The sequence below is a fragment of the Sinohyriopsis cumingii genome, chromosome 5 (assembly GCF_028554795.1).
Source record: "Sinohyriopsis cumingii isolate HCF-2022 chromosome 5, ASM2855479v2, whole genome shotgun sequence".
Lineage (NCBI taxonomy): Eukaryota > Metazoa > Mollusca > Bivalvia > Unionida > Unionidae > Sinohyriopsis > Sinohyriopsis cumingii.
Genome location: NC_142965.1, coordinates 59,064,849 through 59,077,379, shown reverse-complemented (window position 1 = coordinate 59,077,379; position 12,531 = coordinate 59,064,849). Strand labels below are relative to the sequence as shown.

At 37.9% G+C, this 12,531-nt stretch overlaps 1 long non-coding RNA gene across 1 annotated transcript; it reads left to right on the top strand.

The window, feature by feature from the left end:
- Positions 1-6,269: 6,269 nt before the first annotated feature.
- Positions 6,270-10,917, top strand: LOC149799251 (uncharacterized). Its single transcript, XR_016421123.1, has 2 exons — positions 6,270-6,616; positions 9,992-10,917. It is a non-coding gene; the product is annotated as an uncharacterized LOC149799251 (long non-coding RNA).
- Positions 10,918-12,531: the final 1,614 nt, after the last annotated feature.

Sequence of the window (12,531 nt, the reverse complement as noted above, 5' to 3'; positions counted from 1 at the left end):
ACAGATCTGCCAGGAACATAGCAGCGTACAGTTTAGACTCTTAAGGTCTTTTGAAGCATCCGTACATAGCGACGAAATTCAAACTGGCCACAGTACGTAGGGTTGTGTTATTCCACGTGGTTTTGCTAGTCATCAAACATAGACTTTCATCCGGAAATATTCTGTACTTATTGCTAAAAGGACCTCTTAATCTACGGTAGCTGATTAGAAACAAGAATTCCGCCCAGGCCGCAACACAGTCGACACAATCTTCACTGTGAGGCAAATGCAGGAGAAATTCTCATAACAGAACAAGTATAGATATATACAGTGTGTGTCGACCTCACCAATGCGTTTGACTCTGGAAATAGAGAAGCTTTGTGGTTTGTCCTTGGAAAACTTGGCTGCCACAGAAAGTTCAGCACCCTTATCCATTTGTTCCATGATGACAAGACAGCAGAGCTTCTGGCTAATGGGGAATACTCGGAACACTTTGGCATCTTGATCGGAGTAAAGCAGAGCCGTGTGCTCTCACCTTTTTTGTTCAATCTCTTCATACTCCATGCAGTGAAGGACCTAGACATTGGAGTCTAAACAAAATATTGCCTTGATAGATCCCTGTTTGACTTGCGTCAGTTCTCTTCACGAACAAAAATAGACTACTTCGTGAAGCTCCATTTTCAGAAGACTTGCACTTATGGCACTCAAGGAAAACCACCTACAGACCAGTAGGTATACGTTCTCTGGGGCATCCAAGCTGTTTGGTCTGACAATAAACCTGGATAATAAAGAGGTACTCCTTTAGCCAGCTCATTACATGAACCAACCACAACCCACCATCAAGTTCGATGGGAGACAGGTGAAGAACGTTGAGAGCCTCACATACCTGGGAAGTACAATGAAATTACAGCCGGGATCCTGAAAGCAAGCCAAGCCTAAGGAGTAATTTGTGTCAGAGGTCTTCAGCAAAAAGACATTCAGATGCCCACCAAAATCAAAGCCTCTAAAGCTGTCGTCCTCACCACAGTGTTATATTGCTGTTATATGGCTGTGAAACCCGGACTGCATACTGCAGGCATGTGTAGCAGCTCGAACAATTCCATGTGCGCTCTCAACGGTCAGTCATGCAAATCAGATAACCAGACAGTGTGTCCAACTTAGAAGTCCTCAACAGGGCCGGTGTTCCTAGCATTGAGACATTGCTGCTGAAGGTCCAGCTCAGATGGTCTGGCCACGTCATTCGGCGAGCTCAAACAGAGAAAGCTGAAATCATGGCGTCCCAGGAAAAGGTACGAGGACAACCTTAAGTGTAACCGGAAATGGTGCGTAATCCAACCCAGCGAGCTGAAAGCATTGGCCAAGGAAAGGTATACATGACGCACACTCATCACAAAGTGTGTTGATGTAATGGAGGATGATCACATCCAACGACTCACAGCCTTGAGAGAAAAACTGCACATCACAGCATCCGAGACCATAAAGTCTACAGACTTCCCATGCCCAATCTGTAACATTATGCTTCCAACCTTTGAGCTCAGGAGCCATTTGCGTAGTCACTGTGGGCACCACAACTAGCACCATCAACGGACACGATGGACTACCGAAGAAGAAGAAGAAGAAGAAGAAAAATGTGTTGCGGGAAGATAGGTCTGCAATATGTTCTTCGATTTTGTGAATAGATCTTCAAATCGTCCATCAGTATGAACAAAGGTTTAGGATTCTGATTTATAAGACTATTCATACATTGGGTGGCAAGTTGGCCTGTAGATTCGTGTTATTTGTGGTGAGCATTTTCAATCACATGCGTACACTGGCAACGAGGTGTATGTGTTCCGATTGTGGATACTCCTTGTAAGCGAAAAAGCGAATAATTACAGTCTACAAAAAGAAACTATTTCAATCGGATAACTTTCAAGATTATTATAACAGTAATATGCAATTATTTCTAGACATGACCAGAACTCCACATATTCTATTAGATGATGACTTAAAACATTGACTAAATGTAAGCGAAGCATATTGGACTAGTTCTTCTTTTCCACGAATTTCGGGGCTTTTACGTGTACACTCGTCACAATGATGCACATACTGCACTTAGCACTCAATAACTATATTTCTCAATGTCGCATCATATACCTGGAATTATAACCACGTGTAGCGCAAATATAATTATTTATAATGACCACATAATTACATCAAAACAAATAAGTTGCATAGTGTGTGACAATAATGCATCAAAACAACTTTGTTGCACGGTGTGTGACAATAATGCATCAAAACAACTTTGTTGCACGGTGTGTGACAATAATGCATCAAAACATCTTTGTTGCATGGTGTGTGACAATAATGCATCAAAACAAATAAGTTACATGGCGTGTAAGTGAATGTAGCTAGTAAAAATAGTATCTAACTAGTAAAAATAGTATCTAACTAGTAAAAATAGTATCTAACTTGTAAAACCAGTATATGAGGTGTTATAAGCTGAAGTAGGTCAATAAAAACGTAAAGTAACAAAAGAATAATTTTTTTTTCTAGCACTTTGATCAATAAATGTGCATATCACATGTTTAAATCTCGACTCTAATATAGTAGGGGCATACAGGGTTACCCTTATCCGTCTGTTACACCTTGTTAAGGTTTGATTTTAGACCAGTTTCGCGTTTGTCTATGGAATCGTAAAACTTGGTGAGTTAACATCCCTCGGTGAGTGCAACACCATTCCACAAAAAGAAGATCGCTACAACCCATTTTCAGGCTGCTTTTGACATTGGACAAGTTCTGTGCTACTGGGTAATACAACTACGCCTTTGGATGGGTTTGATGATAAAACGAAATTCCTATATTTTTTACTGTGTAGTATTTACCAGCTAATAAAAGGATGCCCTAAACAGGAAACTGAACAGCATAATAGCAAGTATGCCACCCCACCCCTCAAATATAATTATGGGGGCCCATTGGGCGGTTGTTACGCCACTGAAAATCGATCGATTTTGAGGAGTGTAACATTCCAATGCTACAAATGATCATTATCTTGTTAGAGTTTGCCACTGTGTCCTAGACGTCGTGCTTCATTGACCTTGATACGTTTTGTGTTAATATTGTGCATAATTGTATTCATCGGCACAAGTCAAATGGGATAAATCAAAAAATAGAATACACTTGTTAACATAAGCATTTAACAATAGCAACTAGCTAGGCCGATTTGCGATTAAATCATAATATTTCAAAAAAGGTGGCGGGACTTTCGTGTTCTATAAACACTTTTGTAGTAGTCAGCGCTGATAATTCTGCAATTATCACAATGCTGATAAACTGTATTGTATTATCTTATAAAACTTTATAATCCCTCTGAATGCAATTACTACTGTCAGTCATTTATACGTTGTAGTAAGAACATTCATTACCACATCATTAGTATTAGTCATTAGTATTATTCAATACAAAATGAAGGGCAAGTCAATGGATGCGTTTAATAGTCTCAGTTGTGTTAGTTATGGGCAGAATTTTCCAGATGATGGATTTCAAACCGTCTTTATTTACTAATGAACTGTATACTCAAGGAATTTTGCGCTGGGGAAACTTCGTCACGCGGCAAGTCAAGAACAAAAGAACTTAATACACTCTCAAACATACATCCGATAGACTCATCAATCTAGCCTCTAAACCTGCCATCATTTTGTGGTTGGATGCTACATCACTCATTAAAAAGGACCGTAACCATACACTTTTAACAGTCATTTGTAAAGTTGTACTTAATGCATCCATCATCGAAACGGAATAGTCATAAAATGAATCACTTCCCTTATTATAAAAAGTAGTTCTCTGATACAAGGAGGTTTCTTAACTGAGTCAGTGCTTGTCAAAATCACATTTAATTGAATACTTTAGGCGTGGTGCACGTACACTTTAATATTTCAAATAAAAGTCTTATCCTAAACTTTCAGTGGGTGGGGACAATGGATACGTGTATTTTAACAAATTATTATCGTATGCATTATTTCTCTGCAAAACTGAGAGAAAACAAAGAAAAGGAACATGTAAAATTTGTATACCATTCTGTTGAACTAGGTTTAGTTTTTAAGTCATGATTATGATGGTGGTCTTGCAACTTTATTTTATATTGATTACGAACTGGTCTCGTGGTTATAGCGTCTGCCTCGGATGCGGGTTGGAACCCTGGCCGAGTCATGCCAAAAAATGGTACTAACAGCTGCCTCGCTTGGCCTCAGCATTAAGCGGTTAGGTTAGAATTGGTCGATCTGGTGTCAGGATAATGCAGCATGAATGCGGCAAGATGCCCCAGTGCTAGACATCACTATAAACTGAAACACTGCGGACATCGTAGCAATACGACTGAACAATAATTGTTAAAGCTACGTTAAAAATCCAAATCTCTCTCTCTCTCTCTCACACACACACACACACACACATACATATATATATATATATATATATATATATATATATATATATATATATATATATATATATATATATATATATTTCAATTATGACGCAAAATAAAGGCTGTACGGTTTACATCCTCCAAGAAGCTGTATTATGAAGAAATCAGGATTGCACATTTTGTAAGATTGAGAAGTTCACTTGAATTTTCTTCTCTTTCAGCCCTTTTCTTATATGTGCTGTATATATCCTCCTTCACGTACCTAACTATACATGAAACCTCATACTTTCTTATGTTTTATCTCAACGGCTCCTTCATTAGCCACTACATTTAAATTACTGTTTCTAACGTATGATGCCCATGACTATTTTAAAAGGTACAGTTTAGCTTTATACAGGAAAAGATCTTTTATTTTAAAATTCTGTCGAGGTGGTGAGTGTTCCACTTTCGCGACCAGAAGGGCGAAGGTCCGAAACCGTTTCTTCTCAAATTATATCTGAACCCATCTACAAATGATACCAAATACTGAACTTACAAGAAGAATGATTCATGCTTTGACTCATCCTATATATAATAATTTCACATGACCTAAGACACAATGGACTGCCGAGCATGTGGGTCATTTTAAATGGAAAATGTTCACTAATTCGTAAAGAAGGTCTGGCCTTAAACATCTTTTAAACAATGACAAAAGTTAGATAGACACAGTCCTCAGCCAACACAATAGTCAGGTGGTCAAAACTCAATCACGGACAAAGCTCAAGCAAGCAGTATAAATTAAGTATACGTAACAAAATTATTGAAATGTTACGTGTAGCCGCAGAGCTTATACCGATTGGCAAGTGGGTGGAGTGAAGAAAGCAAGGTTATTGTATTGCTCACCGACACTTGAACTCTGATGACGCCGAATCTCGAACCAGTGATGTCCCCGGTCCTAAGCTAAGGCAGTCACTCAATTTGCCGCCTCTTCTTCAGTGTTGGTAATCTGATAACATTTTCATGATCTATCAACACTTGCTGCGAACTTTCATGTAGCCTAAGTCCGAAACACTGAGTTGGTGCAGAATTGATCCTCGACCGAAATAGATCAATTAAACCGTACTTAACTAGATATTTAAATGAAACATATGATGCTGTGATGTGATTTCGATTTTTAACGTAGCTTTAACAATTTTTCAGTCATATCGCTTCGATGTCTGCAGTGTGGCAGTTTAAAGTGATGTCTAGCACTGGGGCATCATGCCGCAGACATGTAGCATCATGTCCAGTCCAGTCACATTATCCTGACACCAGGTCGACCAGTCCTAACACTAACCTCTTAATGCTGAGCGCCAAGCGAGGCAGCTGTAGGTACCATTTTTGTAAGTCTTTGGTATGACGCGGCCGGGGATCGAACCCACGACCTTCCGCATCCGAGGCGGACGCTCTAACCAGTGGGCCACCGGAGCGGTCTTTAAATGAAACAAATGATTACTCAATCAATTATACTAATTAGAGCAGTCTATTCTTACTTTGAGGAAAAAATTCACTATATTGCCGCCATTTGAATCTCCGTAAGCTATATTCATATTATCCATGTAGTCTGGCAATTTAATACTTTGATGTAGATTTTCAATTTTTCGTGCATGAACTTTGATAGACGATTTTAAGTGTCCAAATACTTATTTTAAAATAAACCATGCTAAACTGTAGATAAATACACACAAACACACCAAAAAACCAAAAAACAATGCAAAATATTTTGTGGTGGACAAACAGCAGAGCTGGGTACTAGAAATGCTATTAAAGTAGTAGTCCAGTTTTCTTCTTGTTAAATGATGGAATCAACCACAAAAAAAACAACTAAATCCTAAGCGTCTTTTCCACAAAGTCGTGAACTCTGCTTGAAAGAACAGAATGTGTTAAGGTAATTATTAAAGCAATATTTACAACCAAGTATGCACTTAAATTAATTTGTTTGTCAGAGCTTATTAATCATGAAACCAATCAAAGTGCGCACTTAAACTAAGAATTTGGTATGAAGGGCTAGAGGCAATTAGTTATATCCGGAAAAAGTTGTTGTGGGTGTAGCACACGTCAGAAGCAAGCGCAAGGACTCGACGTTTAGAAAGTCGTTTTTCAAGATAGTATACATATATAAAGGGCGTTGTTGTTTGAGTTTCATAATCACACGTAGGTCTGCATACGGCTGACATTAAAGAGTCTAAATCGACGACATCCACACCGACAATGGTAAGTTGCCTCTTCTTCTTCTTCTTCTTCTTCTTATTATTATTATTATTATTATTATTATTATTATTATTAACGTCACAGTATAACTTTAAGAACAATGGTATTATTATTATTATTATTATTATTATCATTATTATTATTGTTACACGCACACGGGTATTTACTTGACCGAGCTGTTGTCAAACCTTGGCGCGATTCTCGCTAGAAGTCATAAGTTTCCCCGACTTTCCAAAGACTTCCATACAACCTCAGTTGTAAATCAGAAAGCCCGACGTGTCCATTCTATACCTAAATTTTCCTCTAATTAATGCAAGACCACAGATAAACCAAACTGTCAACTATCTATCAACCGTACATCTGCGTGTTTTGGCTTCATTATGTTTCCGTACCACCAACCGTTCACGCCTTAGAACATATATGAGTACTCCCTAACAATGGGAACTATTTTAACTCCGCCACTTTAGGCCAGTCAATGTATGCTTTCCAGACACATTTCGCCGATATAACTGCACCATATTCGCCCGCATGGCGACATAAACGGTCTCTGCCAAGTCCCTTTTTATTTATGCCCTTGTGTAATTTACCGGTTTAATACCGTAAGTGCTGTCCTTGCAGTCACGCTACCAATGTATACCACTAGATTTTAATATGTACTATTTTACGACAGGGACATTCATTCGGTTTTGGTCGGAATTCACTACTAGTGAACCAGGACATCATGGAAACACACTAACACTTCACTCCGTGACGTCTGCTCCTATTAATTAGCTCATTAGTTCGGGCCAGGAATATTTCCATGGCGCCGAATTCCAATAATCAAACAAGTAATCGCACAAATCTAAGAATTGCTTAAAACGGGGCACTACAACCACGTGCACATACTCTAAATTTACTACATTATTATTATTCACGGGGTAAGTCTCTAACATGTACGGTACTGCTGTCACTAAATTTAAACTGATTGGAAATTCTAACGCTTTATTGGCTATATCATGCCGAGGAAATGGGAACTAAGTGTCTTTTCCTAGGACACGCGGAGGCAGCTGACACAACCTAGCCTGGAATGATATCGAACCAGCGAATCTTGGATTACTAGTCCGAGGCTATCAAGTGAGCTACCGCAGCTCCCGCCACATTATAGACAAGGCAACCTAAATAGGGACAAAAAACTGTAACCCTACAAATTGTGCCCTGTGCTGTCATATGGCATTCAACCTAAAACCCAATCCCCATCCCCATAATCAGAATATATGTTCTGCACCAAATTCCCATTTTACATATTTATTGTGATTCTACTCTCAGCAAAGTCAATGTAAGTCAATACTTAATGACTATAAGTGTAAATTTATTATAGAGTTTGTAACTGCAAAAGCCAATACATGGATGTTTGGATGTTACCTGACCTGAAATCGTCATGGTTTGGCAGCTGTTTCTCAGTTAGATCCTAGTTATTTCGATATCTACTACACAATATCTCAATTCTTCAATTTCATCTATTTGTCTGATTCACACTTTGTTTTCCTCTTCTATCCTGCTCTTAAGTTTCATTTCTGTATTTAGTCGTCATTGTCTGCGTTTAGTCATACTTGTTTTATAGTTTGTCGTTGTCGCTGCCGACACTGTGTAATTGTTCAGAGACTATCTTTCCATTGTGTTATGTCACTTCAGAAAAGTGGGTATAGTCATTTTTACGATGTATATCGACAAGTTAGCAAATTTGTTCTCCGCAGTCTTGAATCTGTAAAAAAAATTAAATGATTATTTCTCGACTAATCACGACAGCACGAAAGTTAATGAAAGAAATAAAAAATACAAACTAATGTGCTAAAATGCATGGGTTTATGTAGAAACATGGGGAGTAAAGCTACTTGATTAAAGCACATTTTCAGACAGCGAATAGTTTAAACCGAATTTTTTGTCTTGGAAATTGTTTTATCATTTGACTATTTACTATGTTATCGTTTCATGACAGGTATTTTCAAAGGTATGTCTCCATTAAGGGTTCAATCTAATAAATATGTAGGTACCGGGTCACACATCTTCACTTTCGGAGAGGCCTTTTCGCCATATTGCCTTTTGTAATCAGCTACCAATCTCTTGTTTCCACGGAATCTCGTGACATTTCAAATCTTCCACAGACCTCCGAGACTTAGGAAAACGTTTGGCCAGTCACGTCGCATCATTTAGTCTCTATACGGTAATTCTCGAACTGTTTGCAATTTTATTTTCTCCTCACTTGATTTACGTGCGTCACAATCTGTCTTGGAAACGGGCAGTAAATGCCAAATAATAAAACGATTTCCACGACAAAGAAAACTCGGTCTACTAACTGATTGCTCAAAACATAACCATTACCGTTACAAGTATTAAAACATTATTAGCCGACATTATGACAGTTCTAAATAATGTTAATAAAATACAAGAGAATTTTTATAAGAACCATTGATACGTTCAGTAACTATTCCAACTTGATAGGTATCAAAATTATTTCAGCTACGATGCCCCACAGATTAGTAAAGCTCTCCTCCCAGAACCCAAATCCGTACAATCAGTAGTACATTTTGCCAGATTCACATAACTATGCTATTAAAGCGCGATGATATAATTTGATATAATTAGATATGCAGTTTATATATATATATATATATATATATATATATATATATATATATATATATATATATATATATATATATATATATATATATATATATAATGTGCGTTTTATATTAGACGTTAACTACGCGATTAGTACCAACGACTACTTTTAGCATAGCGAAATTGACCTTAATTTCGGCCTGTTATGTTGGTTTTCTGACACCTGTTGTTATTTTAATAATTTAAGTCTCCACATATAATGATAAGCCACCAACCTCGAGTCCTTTGTAAAGAAAGTATAGGTGCGCACATTATATCATGCACGCGTATTTATGATATAGCGAGTTAATGTAGATGCGTTTACCGTGTGCATAACAATCATTCATCACTGAGCTGACGCATGAAACACGTTAGCATAGACGACACAATTTCGTTAGTTTATTCGTGTGTAATTTACATGGACGGTGTTATGGTGATTAGTAGTTAAATATCAATTTGAAACCTTATCAAACTAGTTGCATTAGCAATCCTGCAGTTATAGATCTATTCTTCACAGAACACCACAAAGCGTATGCTCACTGCGGTCCGGTTCTGATCAACCATATGTTCTACAGTAAGTTCTATAAAACTTAAACGTATCTTCATCTCTAACATGGCAGTCATATTTCATGTTAAAACTTGCCATCGTTTTGTAGTCAAATGGTACTTTAGTCTTTGATAGAACATCATTTGTCTACGGCGGTTGTCGCTAATTTATGCATTCCATCTGTGTTCTAGCTCAAGTACGCCCTCCTGGTTGTTTTGGTGAGCTTCGTAGTCCTGGAAGTTGAAGGGAATGTCAAGTGTCGGCGGACGTGTGCAGAGGCATATCACAGGTGCTCTCAACCGTGCAGAAAGGCTCCGCTCAGACCGATGCCAAACGAGTGCAACGGCATAAAATGTTCTGAAAAGTTTAAAAATTGCGTGGACACCTGTAATGCTGGAAAATGAAAATGAACACTTACGTTGCACAAACTCTTAAACAACATTTTGTCCTTCCCAGTTACATAAAAATTAATTTCCAACATTCATCTCATTGTACTGGAAAATGAATACTGAAATAATAATTTTTTATATATAATAATGGAAACGCTGGTATCTATATATGTCCATGAATAATTAATTTTCCTTGAACCAGTGATATCATCGTAACTTTCACATATCTGCATGGCGTATTATCAGTCGATCCAGTTTCACAGTTGCATGTTGTATCGTAGGCCGATTCACATTTGTATTGCCTATAACAAGTCTGTCCCGACTCCCGTTTGTATGTATCTTGACTCGCATGTTTTATGACGTCCGTTAAGTCTATGCCGATTCCCATTTGTACTACGTCTGATCGGATTCACATTTGTATGGCGTATTATAAGTCTATCCCTATTCACATTTGTATGACGTATCGTAAACGTGTATCCCGATTCACATCTGTATTATGGATCGTAAGTCTATCCTGATTCACAGTTGTATTACGGATCGTAAGGTCTATCCTAATTCACAGTTGAATGTCGAATCTTAAGTCTATCCTGATTCACATTTGTATGACGTATCGTATGTCTATCCTGATTCACATTTGTATTTTGCATCCTAAATGTCTATCCTGAATCACATTTGTATGACGTATCGTAAGCCTATCCTGATTCACACATTAAACGTTGTTAACAGCAGATTTGCCACATTATTTTGGTCATACATTGTGTAGCAAACACCAAACGTTTTTGTAATGATACTGTAACATAATATAGATGATCATTCATTTGAACTTTCAAAATGATAATTCTCACCTCTGTCTGCGTAGGTTCGAGTCTCGGATTCGGCCAATGTGGGTATGTGAGAAAGCTTGCCAGTAGCTTCTCGAGGGTCGGTGGTTCTTTCCAGGGATTTCCTGGGTTCTTCCTCCACCATTAATACTGGCCGCCATGTATAGCCTATCTTGTGCTGAAAAATGGCGTTAAAACATACAACAACAACAAAATGATAATTATGTAAATGACCTTTTATGGGGTTTTGATATCTCTCATGCATGCACTGATTATGAATTTATACAAGATATCGTTCAACTATTGTCCCGCGTTCCTTGCGAAAATGATCAAAAGATTTAGGACTGTTCTGCTAGTGTCCCGTGTTCCTTGCAAAATAGGTTACAAGATCTGATACTGTTCTTCTGCTGACACTTGTTCCTTGAGAATATTTAACTAGTGTCCCCTGTTCCTTGCAAAAACGATTACAAGATTTGGGACTTTTATACTGCTGCCACGTGCTCCTTGCGAAATCGGTTAAAATATTTACAGCTGTTTATATGCTTTACGGTACAGTTCCAAAGGAATTTTAAAAACTTCCAAAATGGTAAAGACCATTCTAAAACTCCAGTAAAGGAACACAGCCATTCCTTCTATAGCGAATCTTGATTAAGTCCCCAAACCTATTTTGTTCAGAATCTAAAACAACTAAAGTATTTTTAACCATTACAGTTCAAAGAATAGTGTGTGTACTATTTATATTGAAAATGATAAACTAAACTTAAGGAATCGCAATGCAACACCCGAGACAAATCTAGCTCGATTAGTAACCAGTAAAAGTTAGGATCTAAAAAGATATATATTGACAAAATCGTAAGAGAAATATCCTTGTACATTTAAACCAAAACTATCTATAACGTCGTAGGACCCTATATGGAAAGATGTCTCCACACTGGAGCTTTTCACAGTCTAGGTGTATACTGCATACATAGCCGAGTCCGGTTGAATATGATGGGATGCAAGATACAGGTGCCATTAATGATCGAATCCAGGCGCACAAGGCTAATATATCTGTACCTTCCGAGCCTTGCGGCTAATGCGCCTGACTCGAGATGTGAAAACAAACGAACTTTATCCACCTAAACAGCTACATATATTCAATTATATCGGAACACAACAAAATTGCACAACTATGGCTCGATTGCAACTCATAAATACCATAAATTTCCCAACAATAACCCGATTGCAAATCACCATAAATTCATTTGTATTCATGTTGCCTGAGAAAATGAGCTAAATTCTAAGCTAAGTTTTGTTTGTTGTTTCACGGTACAGCAACGCATGTAGGTTATATAGTGCCGAGTAATCTGAATAAAGTGCCATGCTCAAACCTCAGTAGCTGAACCAGACTGGTTTGATGGTAGAATTCGAACCCTACCCTCTTAGACGCAAGACAATTACGCTTATCATTAAGCCACAGCAGCTCCTTGCCATGTTAAACCTAATCCCCCCGACCGTGATTTAAAGGTCAAAATAACCTAA